Consider the following 16842-nt stretch of genomic DNA (forward strand, 5'->3'; position numbering starts at 1 on the left):
AATTTGACAGAGCCTAGTCTGTCTATGAGCTCATCAGCTCGGGGATGGGGTGAGCATCAGTCCTTGTGACTGAATTGAGACCCCAGTAGTCCACGCAGAACCGAAGTTCTGGCTTGGCACCAGGTGCAGCAACCTTGGGTACCAGCACCACAGGGCTGGACCAGGGACTATTAGACTTCTCAATAACCCCTAGAGCCAACATTTTGGAGACTTCCTCTTTGATGCTGGCCTTCACCTTGTCTGACAACCTGTACATTTTGTTCTTTACAGAGGGACTGTCTCCTTTGTCAATATAATGGACACACAAGTGTGTGAGTCCAGGGGTGAGGGAAAACAGGGAGGAGTACTGTTCCAGTAACTGGTAGCAGCCCCCTCTCTGGTCTAGGGTCAGGGAGTCAGAGAGAATGACACCCTCCACTGACCCATCACCTTCCTTGGCAGCAAGGAGGTCGGGGAGAGGTTCACTCTCCTCCTCCATACCCTCATCTGTCACTAGAAGCATGTTGACTTCTGTCCTCTCAAAGTGAAGCTTCAGTCGGTTGACATGGAGCACACTTAGGGGGTTGCAAGGGGATTGGAGGTCCACTAGGTAAGTGGCCTACCCTTTCCGCTCCTTCACTTCAAATGGACCAGACCAGCGGTCCTGGAGAGCTCTAGGCTCTACTGGCTGCATTACCCACACTTTGTCTCCAGGTTGAAACTCTACCAGGGTGGCCTTCTGGTCATACCAGCGTTTCATTACTGCTAGACTGGCCTCAAGGTTACTTTTTGCCATTTTCCAGAAGCAGTGCATCTGGTTGCGGGGGGCCAGCATGTAGCTGACCACATCCTGAGGGGGTGCCTTTGGAGCTTTCTTCAACCCCTCTTTGACAATGCTTAATGGTCCCCTGACAGGGTACCCATAGAGAAGCTCGAAGGGACTGAACCTCACCCCCTTCTGGGGTACCTCTCTGTAAGCAAAGAGAAGACATGGTAAGAGGATGTCCCACTTGCGCATCAGGGCCTCAGGGAGGCCGGTGATCATGCCTTTCAAGGTCTTGTTGAATCTTTCCACAAGACCATTAGATTGAGGGTGATAGGGTGTGGTGAACTTGTAGGTTACACCACATGCATCCCACTTGGACTTCATGTATGCAGACATGAAGTTAGTGCCTCTGTCAGACACTATCTCCTTTGGGAATTCCACTTGGGTAAATATCCCCATTAGAGTTCTGGTCACCACCGGTGCAGGTGCGGTCCTCAGAGGGATTGCCTCTGGGTAACGGGTGGCATGGTCAACCAAAACCAGGATGAACCTGTTGCCTAGGGCAGTTTTGGGGTCCAATGGACCAACAATGTCCGATGCCCACCCTTTCAAAGGGGGTGCCAATGACAGGAAGTGTGATCGGGGGGCCTTAATCCTTTTTCCTGTTTTACCACTGGCCTGGCAGGTAGGGCCGGACCTACAGAACGTATCTGAGTTTGTCCTCATTCGTGAGCCAGATCCAGTAGGAAGGTTCTGTAGCACTGGGGGACCACCAGTGCACACGCTGCCCCAATGGCAGGAACCTTAGGCTCACTGTAGAGGAGACCATTCTCCCAATATATATGGTGATTGCCAGAGGCTTCACCTGCTGCCTGGACTGAGGCTCATGCCATCTAGAGTGGGACATTCTTTCTGCACCTTGCCGAATTCCTCCCTGGTGGGCCCATCCTTACCTTGCCAGACAGTAAGCTCAGGTAGGTCACCTAGGGCGGCAATGTCTTCCCCAGTTGGCTCAGGGCCTCCTCCTCAAGAACCCCGTCAACCACTGCGGGAACTTCTGGGACCGGTTTCCTGCGCCCCTTGCCCCTCCTCTTGGAAGTTGTGTGGGTCATTGTTCCAGGCTCCAGATGCCCTTGACTTCCCTCTCGGGCAGCCATGGACCATGTGGTCATGCAGACCCACTCAGGCAATCCTAACATCTCCAAGTGAGACCTTAGCTCTACCTCCTTCCAGGTAGTGTGCTTAAGGTCGTTGCCTAACTGACAATCTACAGGCATGCCAGGACTCACAGCTAATTTTAGAGTAGCAGAGACAACACCCGCCCACTCAAAGGGAACCAGAGCTACCAGTAGGTGGCTCTCACGATTGTCGGCGACTATGACTTGGTGGAAAGTATTTGTGAGGACCTCCAGCTGACCCCTGACAGTAGTCATTCTGGCTCCTGTGTCACACAGAGCCTCCACCCTTTGCCCATTGATGGTGACCCACTGCCTATACTTGGAAGTATTGGCAGGCATGTGGGTTTCTGGCACCATCTCTGAATCCCCCAGGGACACTAGAGTTACCTCTATCTTCTCCCCAGAACTGTCTGGGACCATCTCCTTCCCGAGCGCTACACTAGCCAACCCAGGTGTCTGCCCTCCTTTGGGGGGCTGTGCCCTCTTGGGACACTTGGAGTCGCCCTCAGAGTGCCCATACTTATTGCACTCTGCACATTGGGGTACAAACCTCCCTGTCTTATGGTCAGTAAAACCTCTCCTTTTGGAATCAGTCGGGACTGGCTACCGCTATTCCCTTTGGAACTATTTTGGGGGCCTTTTGAGAACTCCTTGTTTTTAAGTTTTTCTCCCCCCCCCCTTTCTTCTAATGGGAACCCTGACCACCTTTGTGGGTGTCCCCTCCCAGATACCTTTCTGGACACTCTGGTGCTAGTCCAGAGGCCCGCCTCGTCAGCAAGCTTTCTGGGATCAGTCAGCTTACTGTTTACTAGGTGCTGGCGCAACTCCGTAAAACAAATACTGAGCATATGCTCTCTCAGAATTAAATTATACAGTCCTGTGTAATCAATTACTTTGCAGCCCGTACCCATCCATTCAGTGCCTTACTGGAAAAATCAAAGAAATCTACCCATGTTTGTGTGGACTGTTTGGTGCTGTCCCTGAACCTCTGACGGTATTTCTCAGGGGTCAGCCCAAACTTGGCAACTAAAATGGCTGTCATATGTAAGTATGTGTTTTGATCCTTTGGGTCCATTGTGAGAAGTGTGTCCCTACCAATTGCTGGCACATAACTCCACATAGCTGTGCCCCATTACCCTTCAGGAACATCATGAGTCCTTAGTGCAACTTCATAAGCAGCTAGCCATTTATCTATGTCATCTCCCACCACAAAACTGGGCACCACATTTTTGGGTATACAAACCTTCTTTTCTCCAGCAGGTCCTGCCTGTATGCTGCCACCATTAATGCTGGACTCAGACTTCTTTGCCTTAAGATCCAGCTCTCTGAGACTTTATTTTCAGCCAAGGCTCTCTGAGCTGCTTGCGCTTCTCTCTCTGCCCTCCTTTCCTCCTGTTGAGCCTCAATTTTCAGTCATGCCATTTGCAATTGGAACTCCCTCTCCTCTCTCCGTTCCTCTGCGGTCAGGCCTTGATCAGAGACACTGCTCCCTGGTCTGACAGGGGGCACAATTGGAGTGGTAACCTCATCCACTGATGGCAAGAAATCCTCTGAGGGGCCATCTCCTGGCTCCTCCTCCTCAACATCCTCCTCTAAATGGGCGTCTGTCCAGGCCCTCAGGTCCACTTGAAAGTCCTCCTTACTGGAGCCCCTTGGGTGAGTACTCCCATATCCCTGCAGAACCCTTTCAGTTGTTTGACAGTATGGGGGTGATTCTGACCGCGGCGGACGGCGGTCGCAGCCCGCCAAGCGGTTCCCGCCGAAAGACCGCGGCGGTCATTCTGGCTTTCCCACTGGGCTGGCGGGCGACCGCCGAAAGTCCGCCCGCCAGCCCAGCGGGAAACACCCTACCCACGAGGAAGCCGGCTCAGAATGGAGCCGGCGGAGTGGGAAGGTGCGACGGGTGCAGTTGCACCCGTCGCGAATTTCAGTGTCTGCAAAGCAGACACTGAAATTCTTTGTGGGGCCCTCTTACGGGGGCCCCTGCAGTGCCCATGCCATTGGCATGGGCACTGCAGGGGCCCCCAGGGGCCCCACGACACCCCATACCGCCATCCTGTTCCTGGCGGGTGAACCGCCAGGAACAGGATGGCGGTATGGTCTGTCAGAATCCCTATGGCGGGCGACCGCCGAAAGTCCGCCCGCCAGCCCAGCGGGAAACACCCTACCCACGAGGAAGCCGGCTCAGAATGGAGCCGGCGGAGTGGGAAGGTGCGACGGGTGCAGTTGCACCCGTCGCGAATTTCAGTGTCTGCAAAGCAGACACTGAAATTCTTTGTGGGGCCCTCTTATTGGCATGGGCACTGCAGGGGCCCCCAGGGGCCCCACGACACCCCATACCGCCATCCTGTTCCTGGCGGGTGAACTGCCAGGAACAGGATGGCGGTATGGGCTGTCAGAATCCCCACGGCGGCGCAGCAAGCTGCGCCGCCATGGCGGATTCCCATGGGCAGCGGAAAGTCGGCGGTACACCGCCGGCTTTCCGCTTCTGGCCGCGGCTGTACCGCCACTGTCAGAATGCCCGGTGGAGCACCGCCAGCCTGTTGGCGGTGCTACCGCCGACCTCCGCCATGGCGGTAATTACCACCAGGGTCAGAATGACCCCCTATATGTCTCCAACAGGGTGAGGTAAAAATCTTCTGCTTGAGACCCAGCCTGAGACATGTTGAGTGAGGATTTAAGTTGTAAGTAAAATTGTCAGGAAAAAAAACGAATTTGCAAAAGAGATAAAAATCAAGTTGTCCTTTAACTGTGGGTAGGTAGTGAAATACTTAGCTACTGTATGTCACTGCAGAAATAAAAGTCCTATCCTCACCGCTGTTCACCAGTGTTAGAAATGGGGTATTTGGTTGGCAGTCAGGATACCCTATTTCCAAGCAAGGACCCTCACTCTAGTCAGGGTATGTCACACACAATCCAAATTATCCTGTGCCACCCTCTGGTAGCTAGGCACGGAGCAGTCAGGCTTCACTTAGAAGACAATGTGTAAAGTATTTGTGCAATAAATCATACAATACCACAATATAACTGTTGGACTTTTGCTTATGCAGGGTCATCCCCAGTCTTTTTGCCTCCTGCCTCCTATTTTTTTCTGACCTGTTGCTGTTGGCTTTTCAACTCAGAGCACTTTAACACTGCTAACCAGTGCTAAAGTGCATATGCTCTCCGTGTAAATTGTATATAATTGGTTTATCCATGATTGGCATATTTGATTTATTAGTAACTCCCTAGTAAGGTGCACTAGAGGTGCCAGGCCTGTAAATCAAATGCTACTAGTGGGCCTGCAGCACTGGTTGTGCCACCCACATAAGTAGCTCTGTAATCATGTCTCAGACCTGCCACTGCAGTGTCTGTGTGTGTATTTTTACACTGTAAATTCGACTTGGCAAGTGTACCCACTTGCCAGGCCTAAACCTTCCCTTTTCGTACATGTAAGGCACCCCTAAGGTAGGCCCTAGGTAGCCCCAAGGGCAGGCTGCAGGGTATGGATAAGGTAGGACATATAGTAATGTGGTTTATATGTCCTGACAGTGAAATACTGCCAATTTCGTTTTTCACTGTTGCAAGGCCTGTCTCTCTCATAGGATAATATGGGGGCTACCTTTAAATATGATTAAAGTTTAGATTCCCCTAGAGAGTAGATGGACATGTGGAGTTTGGGGTCTTTTAGTAAAGTTGATTTTAAGATTGTGCGTTTGAAAATGCCACTTTTAGAACGTGGGCATTTTCTTGCTTAAACCATTCTGTGACTCTGCCGTGTTTGTGGATTCCCTGTCTGGGTCAGTTTGACAGTTGGGTTGTTTTTCACCTCACACAAGACAGTGACACAAAGAGAGCTGGTGTGTTACCTGCATTTTGATTAGCCATCTCTGCTAGGAGGGAGGGGTGGAATGGTCACTCTCATCTGAAAGGACTGTGCCTGCCTCTGACCCCCTGCTGTGTGTCTGATGACTTGCCAGGGCAAGGCAGGATTTCACAAGTAGGTGTGAGTCCCCTTTGAAGAAAGGTGACTTCAAAGACTAAAATGAGTATAAGAAGGGCACCCAAATCTACAGACTTTAGACACACTTCTGGAACCAAGAGGAACCTCTGCCTGGAGAAGAGCTGATAGCTGAGGAAGAAGTGCTGCCCTGCCTGTGACTGTGCTTTGTGGAGCTTTCCTGCAGTGCTGCTTCTGCCAGAGTAAGAGGGCAAAGACTGGACTTTGTGTGCCTTCCATCTTGTGAAGAAATCTCCAAGGGCTTGATTTAGAGCTTGCCTCCTGTTGTTTGAAGTCTCAGGGACATCAAAGACTTCTCTCTGCCAGCACCTGGAGTCTCTGTGCTCTGACAAGTGGTGCCCTATCCAGTCCCTGGGCCCTTGAAAGGAAAGCTGGTGGAATCAAAGGAAATCGACTTTGGACGACTTCGGACCGACGCCGCTGCTGAACCGGTAACGCCGCCTGCACCTGACGCGTGACCTTCACTGGAAAGCGACGCTCTTCGCAGGCCCGACGCCGCTGCAGCCCCGCTGAAGTGCGCGACTCCGTGGAAGTCGCTGCACCACGTCGTGACCGACGCCGCTCGAAGTGCACGGATTCAACGTTTCGCACAGACGCCGCGATTCCCGACTTCGCGCATCGGCCTGTTTTCACTCTTCACCAAAGGTACTGTACTTGGGGGTCTACACGACTCCGTGTCCGGCGCCGCTGGTATCGGCTTGTTGGGAACGACTCCGTCACGACGACGTGTTAACATCTCATCGAAGCATTTTTGTTTCTAAGCGCTATTTTTGAGTTTAATCTCTAAAAATTCATAACTTGACTTGTGTATGTCGGATTTTTGTCGTTTTGGTCTTGTTTTGTTTAGATAAATATTTCCTATTCTTCCAAACTGGTGTTGTGTCATTTTGTAGTGTTTTCATTAAGTTACTGTGTGTGTTGGTACAAATACTTTACACCTAGCACTCTGAGGTTAAGCCTACTGCTCTGCCAAGCTACCAAGGGGGTAAGCAGGTGTTAGCTGAGGGTGATTCTCTTTTACCCTGACTAGAGTGAGGGTCCTTGCTTGAACAGGGGGTAACCTGACTGTCAACCAAAGACCCCATTTCTAACAATAACACAACAAAAATACACCACACAGTGTTTAGAAAAATATATAATATTTATCTGGATAAATGCAGGTCAAAACGATTAAAGATGAAATAAGCAAATGTATAGATATCACTGAAAGTAAATATTACTGTAAAAGCAATAAAAAGTGTCTTAAGTTCTCCTAGAAACAATAAGTGTCTCTTGCAGGACAAAGTACCTGGTTTGCGTTGAAAAATCCTTGCAAGGGACCACAGAGGAGGAGGTGCGTGGAAAATGGTGAGTGTGTGTCGGTTTCGCCCCTTCGCACACAGACTTGCGTTGTTATTTTCCACACGGGGAGAACGTTGCTTTCATTTCCGGCGTGCGGACTTGCATCCTCTTCGGGTTGCAAGGTTTTCAGATGCCCCGGGGATGATGTGTGGAATCCAGTGCTTGCGGAGCGAAGTCACTGAGGCTGTGTCGATTCCGCTAGGCAATGCGTGGAATTTTCTTCCGCACAGCAGGTGCTGCGTCGATTACTCTCAGGAAGTCGGTGGGGTAATTCTGAGACGGCTTGCGTCAATCCAGTAGGGCCGTGCGCCGAAGTACCGGTCATGACGCTGGTGCTGCATCGATCTTCTGTCGTGTAGTCAGGCCTGCGTCGTTGCAGGTGACTTATATGTAGAAAAAGGGGAGTTTTAGGCATAGCAAGTACTTTTAAATGCCAAGTCGAATTGGGAGTGAAACTGCAGACACAGGCCTTGCAATGGCTGGCCTGAGACAAGGTTAAGGGGCTACTTAAGTGGGTGGCACAATCAGTACTGCAGGCCCACTAGTAGCTTTTAATCTACAGGCCCTGGGCACATGTAGTGCACTCTACTAGGGACTTATAAGTAAATTAAATAGCCCAATTGGGTGTGATCCAGTGTTACCATGTTTAAAGGGAGAGAGCATATGCACTTTAGCAGTGGTTACCTGTAGTAAAGTGTGCAGAGTCTAAAAACCAGCAAAAACAGTATCTCAAAGTGGAGGGAGGCAGGCAGGCAAAACGTTAGGGGTGACCACCCTAAGGCTGTCAGGTCTAACACAGCTGCACTAACAGTCATCTCCAGTTGCATTCTCTTGTTCACTGTTTTTCCATTGTGACCTTCTAGAGCAGAAACCTGGCAAAATCTGAGAAAAATAGACAAACGTCCAATCAGTAGAACCAGAGATATGCCATTTTAAAGATTTTAAATATTTAAGTAATAATGGCACCAAAAAGCACAAAGCACTGTGGATATCTGGTCATGATTGACCAGGACACAGTCAAAAGTGCAGGCGACCACAGTGGAACAGGGTCTGGCTACAGGGACACAGTTAGGCCTATTTAGGCCTGCTGATAAACAGATGCTCAAATCCTGGTTGGGAGGAGTTGCAGAGTCCTGTGTTGAGGATGCATCATCAGTCGAGGCGATGTGAGGTCCTGGTCGGAAATGCATCACACAGTGTCAGTTCCAGGAAAGCTGTGAAACTGTAGTTCACAGTCTGGAATCGGGAATGTTTGCACAGCAAGTCAGTTCTGCTCTGAATTGCACCCCACATGCAGATGGTTGTTTCTGCTAGGGCCACAGATGGGAGAGCAGAGAACCTTCAGGTCCACTTCCAAGGGTCCAGGAATGAAGCAGCATCGCTTGGCAGGGTAGAGCTAACTGATGGCAGAGTCCAGATTTGGGCTCTAAGGTTAGTGGAATCCTATTATGTTCCTGAGGAAACTAGCCCTTGGAGTCACTCTGGGCTCCTGGGTTTAGAGATGCAGTTCCAGTCCTTCTAACTCAGGCAAGAGGGCAGCAGGGCAGCAATCAATACAGCAGGGGAGCAGTCTTTCAGTGCAGCAGCCTAGCAGTTTTTTCAGCAGCACAGCAGTCATTCTTCTTGGCAGCGTCCAAAGGACCAGAAGTGTACTGAAGATTTGGTGTCTGAGGTGCTTTGTAATGTAATAGACCTTTGTAAAAGTACTCAGGCTGGGCCTTTTGTGAAGTACAAGTGTGGTAGGTAACAGCTCCTCCCCCTCGCTAACCCAAAGTGGCCCATCGGGCCAACACCTAGCTTCCCTTTGTCTCACTGTTTGGGAGTAATGCACAAAGACCAACTGTCAACTATAACTAATCATGTGAGCTGGGATACAGGCAGCCAACACCAAATGGTTGGGACAAGAAAATGCCATCTTTGCAAAAAGTGGCATTTTGAGAATTGTGAATAAAAATCTGACACCAAACGTGAGCTGTGCATCTGCTTCCAATTGGGAGTTACAGCTTTTTTAATGTAGTAAGGTGATTCAAATGATGTCTTGTGGGAGAGGTAGGCCTTGTAGTTGTTAAAAAAGAACCACAACCAGGCCATATACAACCTAAAAGTTCATGTCCAGCTTTTTAAATACACTGCACCCTGTAATTTGGGTTATATAGGGCCTACCTTACGTGGTAAAGCCCTCTGCAACACCCATGCCCCCAACTCAGAGTGGGGCAATGCAGAGACTTGCGCTGCTTTGGTTTACTCCATATCTATAAGGCCATAAAAAGCCACGCAAAGTGGCATTGTGTGGCCTCATAGATATGGGACTACAGTCTGCTCCACCAAAGCGTCAAAGAATTTGATGCTTCGCCAGCGCACACGGCTTGTAAATCTTCCCCAAGACTCCTAATAAAAACAATGTTTTCAGGATAAGCAAACCTCGCCCAGATTTTGAGCCATGTTTCATCATCTGCAACCTTACCACGTCCTGCTGTGTATTTGTGATGCCTATTACAAAGTGAATTTTGTGTGTTCTACTTCGGTTTTTGTGCTGCAATATGGTTTAACGGTTTTGTTGTGATGTGCCCTGTTATGTTCTAATTGAGGCATTATGTTGCTGTGTGTATGCTTTATGCTTATGCTATATGCTTATGTTCTGTTGTTTGCTGAATACTACATTTGAAGCCAAAAGTAGCATATGCCCATGACCAGCAACCATCTACCACAGTCTAAGGTAGTAAAAACTACAGCTACTTAAGACACAAATCAGTCTAAAACTGTGGCAGAGACTGATGTTTAACTTAAATGCTCACCCTATATCATATGGCCCGATCTACCATATGGAAGCTGTAAACAGCGAAAAGTGGAGTGAGCCAAGAAGAGACTAGTTTTACCCCAGTCATAGATTCTGAGAGGCATCAAGTTAATGAATGATTGCAATTGGATGTATAGGAAACTCAAGAGACTGACGCCTCTGATGTACAGGCTTGACAACTTAGCTACAATTGCCTTGTGATCTATTGGGTCCAGTGTGGGTGAGACAGAAATGCGGCTATTGTGTGTTTGAAGATAGGCTGCTTGTGCAGTGAGTGAAGTTAAAAACACTGGTGACAGCTGTTTAATCTCGGAGAATTAAAAAGCCCCGAGTGATTTGTTTAAATAGCACCCTGAGTAGGGCCTTCTGGAGGAAGGGGCAGTGGTATTTACTGTTGTTTTTACAGGCTTTTCCAACCACTAGCTCATGAGCTACTGGTAGCTCTCCAGCTACCTGTGAGTAGCTCTCCTGTGGGCAGCCCAGCACATCAAATTAGAAACATTGTGTGTGGTTGAATTAAATTGTGTAAACCAAATTTGAAAATCTGAGGTGAAAATGTGTGTATTTTCAGAACCCATGATTTCAAAATATAGTTAAAGCTGATATTTGAATGGTAAATCATGCAGCATTAGTAGACTTATTACTAACATAATTCCCTTTGTGCTAGGGGGCATTGCAGCCATGGCTGTTATGTATTACCATTGAAGAGGTATTCTGAAGTGAAAACTTTTTTTTGCATTACTCCTGGCAATCCCGTACTAAGGAGATCACAGCTGGTAATCTTGCGTGGTGTGGCTACTAATGTACTCTTGTCTTAAGTGTACAACGCTAATAATTTGAATGGCTCAGGATGATTTTCGTAGAACAAAAGTAGCTCTCATTAGTGAAAAGGTTGGAGACCACTGTATAGAAGCATAACGCCACGCCGGTAGTAGTATAGTGGTGTTATGTTCCAAGCAATGACTCTTCTTGCACTGAGGAAAATATTTAAGCAGCCACCAGAGACTAAAAACACACATACCTTACTTTAGTTCCACTACTTCTCCAAACTGGCACGAGAACATATTGTGTAGGACATCCTGAAATTAATACATCGGGGATTAGACAATCTGCAAGAGAAGTGAATAACGTGTTCGTCGGTGGCTGAATACGGCTGAGGAAGATTACATTCTGTATTACATCAATTACAATAGTGTTTTAAATCTCCAGCTCCAGGCAACGAGCCCTGCGCTTCGCGGCCTTTGTTATTCTGAACAGGACATTCCAGGATCTCATTTTCCACCAACAAAACCTCAGCGCGCCTGGCGGGTTAGGACTGCACCTTTGTTTTAAAACCACAAGCAAGCGTGTGCATACCCACAGACCGACAGTTTATTCTGTTCTTTTTTGTGCCCCTTATAGCAAGGAAACTTTGAAAATACTTTAATAGGAATTAAAGGCAATATTTGAGAAGGGAAGGGTAGAGAGAATAGAGAGAAAACACATTGGAAGGTGGGAAGCAAGTCTTAGGTCGGTTTAGCAGAGCCCCAGGCAAAATGTTGTATTCCTATTTGGATGCGTGTATATTTGTTCCAGTCTAATACCCTATCGTCACTATATATCATATTGGCGAGGTCGACATTAATATTGCGTAACACGGGCGGGCTTGAGTATAATGTTATATTCCACAAGCGAGGCGTGTATTTAATATAAGATAAAACGAGAAAGGATAAGATTGCATCAGTCTTTGTCTCAAAGTGCCTAGAGTCAACTGCCCCAGCTCAAGAATGCCCTTTACTGGCAGCTGCTGTGTCAGACACCTCACTAGTTTTCTCCTACTGAGACAAGCTCCTCTGGTCTGGAAGTGCTGTTGTCCGTGTCACGTGGCATGTGCAACTCTACAAGAGCAAGACAAGTGGTACGTAGGTAACAGCTAACCCAAAGTACAGTCAATGACTCAGCAATGGACACTGTAGCAAGGCACTGTCTGGCCCTCCAGTAAACACATGAAGAGTATCGCAATTTAGGGCCTCATTTACAAGACCCGTGGTGCAGGACGGTAGCAGCGCGTGCCGTGCTGTGCCGCCCTGCTCCACCAGGAAAGGGCAGAAGAGTGCCGTATCTACACAACACCGCACATTTCTGTCCTCTCCCCCTGCGCTGGTGCACAAATGGCTGCTTAGCGCCAATGTAGGCGCCCTTGAACCACTGTGCAAGGATGCCTGCGTTGTGGGGATGATTGTTTTTGTGCAGTAAGGGACACCTAGAAAGATGAAAAAACAAGGAAAAATAAAGATGTTTCTCACCGTTGCGTCGTTCTTACAGCACCCTGGAGATGGCGTAGGAATCTGGCGCATTCCTAGACTTGTAAATCTGGGAATGCGTCAGATTCATTCCAGTTCCATGAGTGGTGCATGGGAACACCCCAAGCAGCACACATGGAATGCCCCTTTCACGCAGTGTTATGCATGAAAGGGGTCCATATTTACAAGGCCATGAAAAGCCACGCAAGGTGGCTTTGTGGGGCCTTGTATATATGGACTGGCACACTCAGTCACCAGAGCGTCAAAATAAAAGATGCTCCAGTGGCGCAGTTTAAATTAGGCCCTTAGTTTCAATCATAGCCCATCTAAGCATTTATTTCTGACAATATGTTTACAGTGAGCATGAATAATGTGTGTAAACAATTAAATGCATTAATCAAATGTAATTACTGAGAAACTAATGCTCCTTTAAATTGCTTTCATGTGTCTATTCTTCATGTTTTACATGTACACTTCAAGTTCTGTTTGCTGAAGTAAAATGCATTTTCTTTTATTCATGTTTTGCATTTATTTTGAAAGTTATATGTGTGCATGTATAATCATGTATTTGAAATTCACATTTACAGTTTAGTTAAAGTTATCCTGATTAATGGCCTTAATTCTGAAATGTACTTTTGACTAGTCAGCGTATTCTTTCTTTTACGGGTGCATTCTCATGATTTGATTAGCTAGAGAAAAGGAATATTATTGTCTGTGTTAGTTTAATGATAGTAAGGCCTGAGAAGAGACATTTTGACAAGAAACATGGAGACCTAGTGAACAGAAGAAGCCTCCCATTCGTGTATCAGGAATGAGGGATCCTCCAGGTTGCACTCGTTGTCCAAATTCTGTGGGATGGGAAGAGATATGATTGTTATTGAAGTTTTACTTGTTTTAAATAATGTTCTCACCGTCTGAAGTTAGGGCAGATTCCCTTGGCATTTGAGGGGTACAGACCTCTTTGCTTCTTTTATTCTTGCAAGTGTGAAGCTTTATGCTAAATAATTATCCCTTTTCTGGAAGACTTCTACTGAAGCCTTCACTATGCTGATAACTTCTCTCAATTCCAATTTCCCCTAAAACGTAATTTAAACCATTCTTATTTATTATTTAAAACACTGATTAGATGATGTTCGAACCACTTCATGTTTAGGAGAGAGAACATGAGTTTCTTTATGAAACATCTATTCCTAATTCTCAGTTTCTGCATTGCAGTGGCTGTTATTGCTTTGTATCTTAATCTACTGAGATTGAACCAATTGCAGTATTTCAGCTTGCCAGCAGTAATCTTATATCTTTTTTATATTTTTCTCACATGCATATAGATTAGATTGATTATTGATTGGAAATAAAAATTACTTAACTTCAATCACTGATTCCTTGCACCTTTTGTGTGGCCAAATGGACTTCACGAAAACTGAATTGTTTTATTATTGTTAACTCCCTTTGCATCTCAGTCAATTTTAAAAGATCCATCAGATAAGAGATTATGAATCACGTTCCTTCATGCTGTCACATTTATTCATCTATGTTAGACCTGACAGCCATAGGGTGGTCACCTGTAACTTTTTCTGCCTGCCTCCCTCCGCTTTTTGATACTGTTTTTGCTGGTTTTAGGAGTCTGCACACTTTACCACTGCTCCAGGGCTAAAGTGCATATGCTGTCTCCCTTCAAACATGGTGACATTGGCTCATACACAATTGGCTTATTTAATGTACTTATAAATCCCTAGTAAAGTGCACTACATGTGCCCAAGGCCGTAGATTAAATGCTTGCTAGTGGGCCTGCAGCACTGACCGTGCCACCCACATAAGTAGCCCGTTAACCTTGTCTCAGGCCTGCCATTGCAAGGCCTGTGTGTGCAGTTTCACTGCCAATTCGACTTGGCATTTAAAAGTATTTGTCAAGCCTTAAAGCTCACCTTTTCTACATGTAAGTCACCCCTAAGGTAGGCCCTAGGTAACCCAAAGGGCAGGGTGCTATGTAAGTAAAAGGCATGACACGAACATATGTGTTCTATATGTCCTGGTAGTGTAAAACTCCTAAATTCATTTTACACTGCTGTAAGGCCTGCTCCTTTCATAGGCTAACACTAAGGCTACCCTCATAAACAGTCTGAGTGGTAGATTCTGATTAGAGAGGGGTAAACAGGTAATATTTAGTATGGCCAGAATAGTAATAAAAAATCCTGCTGACCAGTGAAGTTGGATTTTATATTACGATTATAGAAATGCCACTTTTAGAAACTGAGCATTTCTCTGCACTGAAAACCTTCTGTGCCTTACAATCCACATCTGGGTTGGGCTGGTTGACAGCTCCCTTGTGCATTTCACCCAGACAACCACAAACACAGGAGGTTCAGTCACACCAACACACATCAGCATACTGAATGGGTCTTCCTGGGCTGGAAGGGTGGAGGGCCTGACACTTACATTTGAAAGGACAGTGGCCTGTCCTCGCACAATGGACTACCAAACCCCCTACTGGGACCCTGGCAGACAGAACTGTACTGAAAGCGGACCTTGTGCACTTCTAAGCCACTCTTTGAAGTCTCTCCCACTTCAAAAACACATTTTGGTATATAAACTGGGTCCCTGGCAATACCAACTCAAACACTTCTTGACAAGATAACTCCTAGGAAAGAAACTCTGAACCAGAACCTGCAACCTGCTAAGAGAAGGTGTTTGGCTGCCCAAAGGACTCACCTGACTGCTTTGCTGTGAAGGACTGCTGCCTTGCTGTTGCCCTGCTGCCTTGCTGCCCTCTGGCTCTGCTGAGATGTGCTCTCCAAGGGCTTGGATTGAGCTTGCCTCTTGTTTCCTGCAGTCTCACGGCCAAAAAGGCTTCATCTCTGCAAAGAACTCCTTGTTCAGTGAAAAACGATGCACAGCCTGCCAGAATCGACGCACAGCCTGCCCTGCGATGAGAAAATCACTGCATTGCTGAACTGGAACAACGCAGCCCGGCTCCCCAGGTGGAGATCGACGCAGCAGCAGTGGGCTGTGCAGAACGTTGATGCACAGCCCACTGGATCGACGCATCGGCGAGCCATAACAACACAACTCAACTTCCTGTGAAAGGAATGGACGAAGCACCTGCTGTGCAACAGAAATTCACCCGCATAGCCCACCGGATCCACGCAGCTGCTGTGATTTTGTCCTGCACACCCAGGATTTCTCTGCATCGTCCCTAGGGCATCCAAATACCCGCAACCTGAAGAGGATCCAAGCCTGCGTGCCGGAAATCAACGCAAAGCCCTTGCTGCATGGAAAAGTATTGACGAATTGTCTGTGTGCACCAGGAGAAACCGAAGCACACCTCCCTGTTTTTCACACATCTCCTCCTCTGCGGTCTCGTGTGGGTAATTTAGACACAAACCAGGTACTTTGCACTCGCAAGAGACCATTGTTGTTTTTAAGAACTAAAGACTCTATTTATCATTACAAAAGTGATATTTTTACTTGTATTTATCAGATCTGGATTGTTTTCACCTTAATCTACTCAGATACATATTCTATATTTTTCTAAACCTGTCTGGGGTATTTTTGTGATGTTTTGCACTGTGTTATTACATGGTTTATTGCACAAATACTTTACACATTGCCTTTTAAGTTAGCCCGGCTGCTCAGTGCCAAGCTACCAGAGGGTGGGCACAGGATAATTTGGATTGTGTGTGACGTACCCTGACTAGAGTGAGGGTCCTTGCTTGGACATGGGGCAACCTGACTGCCAACCAAAGACCCCATTTCTAACAATCTATCATATATTCCAGGCATTAAATGAATGAAGATGGGCATCAGAGAACAACTCTTAGAAAGCAAGAGGATGATGGAGAGGATAGGTAACATGTACTGCACAAGATTAAGCCCATTAAGAAGGACTGAGAATGCTATGGGCTACCTATGAAGCTGAACTGGGAAGCTATTGGCATTGGTGGAGAGCAGGACCCGTGTGTGAAAGGCAGAAGGTGGACATGAGGATGGCCATCTGCAAAAGGCAATGGAGGTGTGCAGTCCTGAGGCTAATCAGCTCAAAAGCTTGGATGCACCATTTTCCCTCATCCACCCCATAGCAGATAAAGCAAATAAGAACAACTATGCAGAATACTCAGAAAAATAGCAGATGGCTCCAGGTAGTGTTTTCTAGTCTTATTTACTATGAAAAGTCCTGCTCTCCCGATTCGGACATTGGTTTTAGAAGGTAGCTCAAGCTGATTGAGGGGGAAACATTGAGGGAGAAGCCTTGAGGAACAAATGACTGAAGACAGTGACATCAGGTGTTTCTGGTCTAATAAAAAGTAGAGAGGAGAAAAATAGATTTAATGGTGTAAATTAACCCATTTTCCTTCCTGCTTTTTTCAATAATTTGTTATTTGAGGGCTGCTACTTCGAAGGGAAATAAAGACACATCAGGAGATAATTCTGGGAAGGTAGGTTTCTGGTGAGGTAAAACATCTCTGTCTAGAGGACGTTTCGTATGGATGTCTTCCACTGACAGG

This window comes from Pleurodeles waltl, chromosome 9 (assembly GCF_031143425.1).
Source record: "Pleurodeles waltl isolate 20211129_DDA chromosome 9, aPleWal1.hap1.20221129, whole genome shotgun sequence".
Classification (NCBI taxonomy): domain Eukaryota; kingdom Metazoa; phylum Chordata; class Amphibia; order Caudata; family Salamandridae; genus Pleurodeles; species Pleurodeles waltl.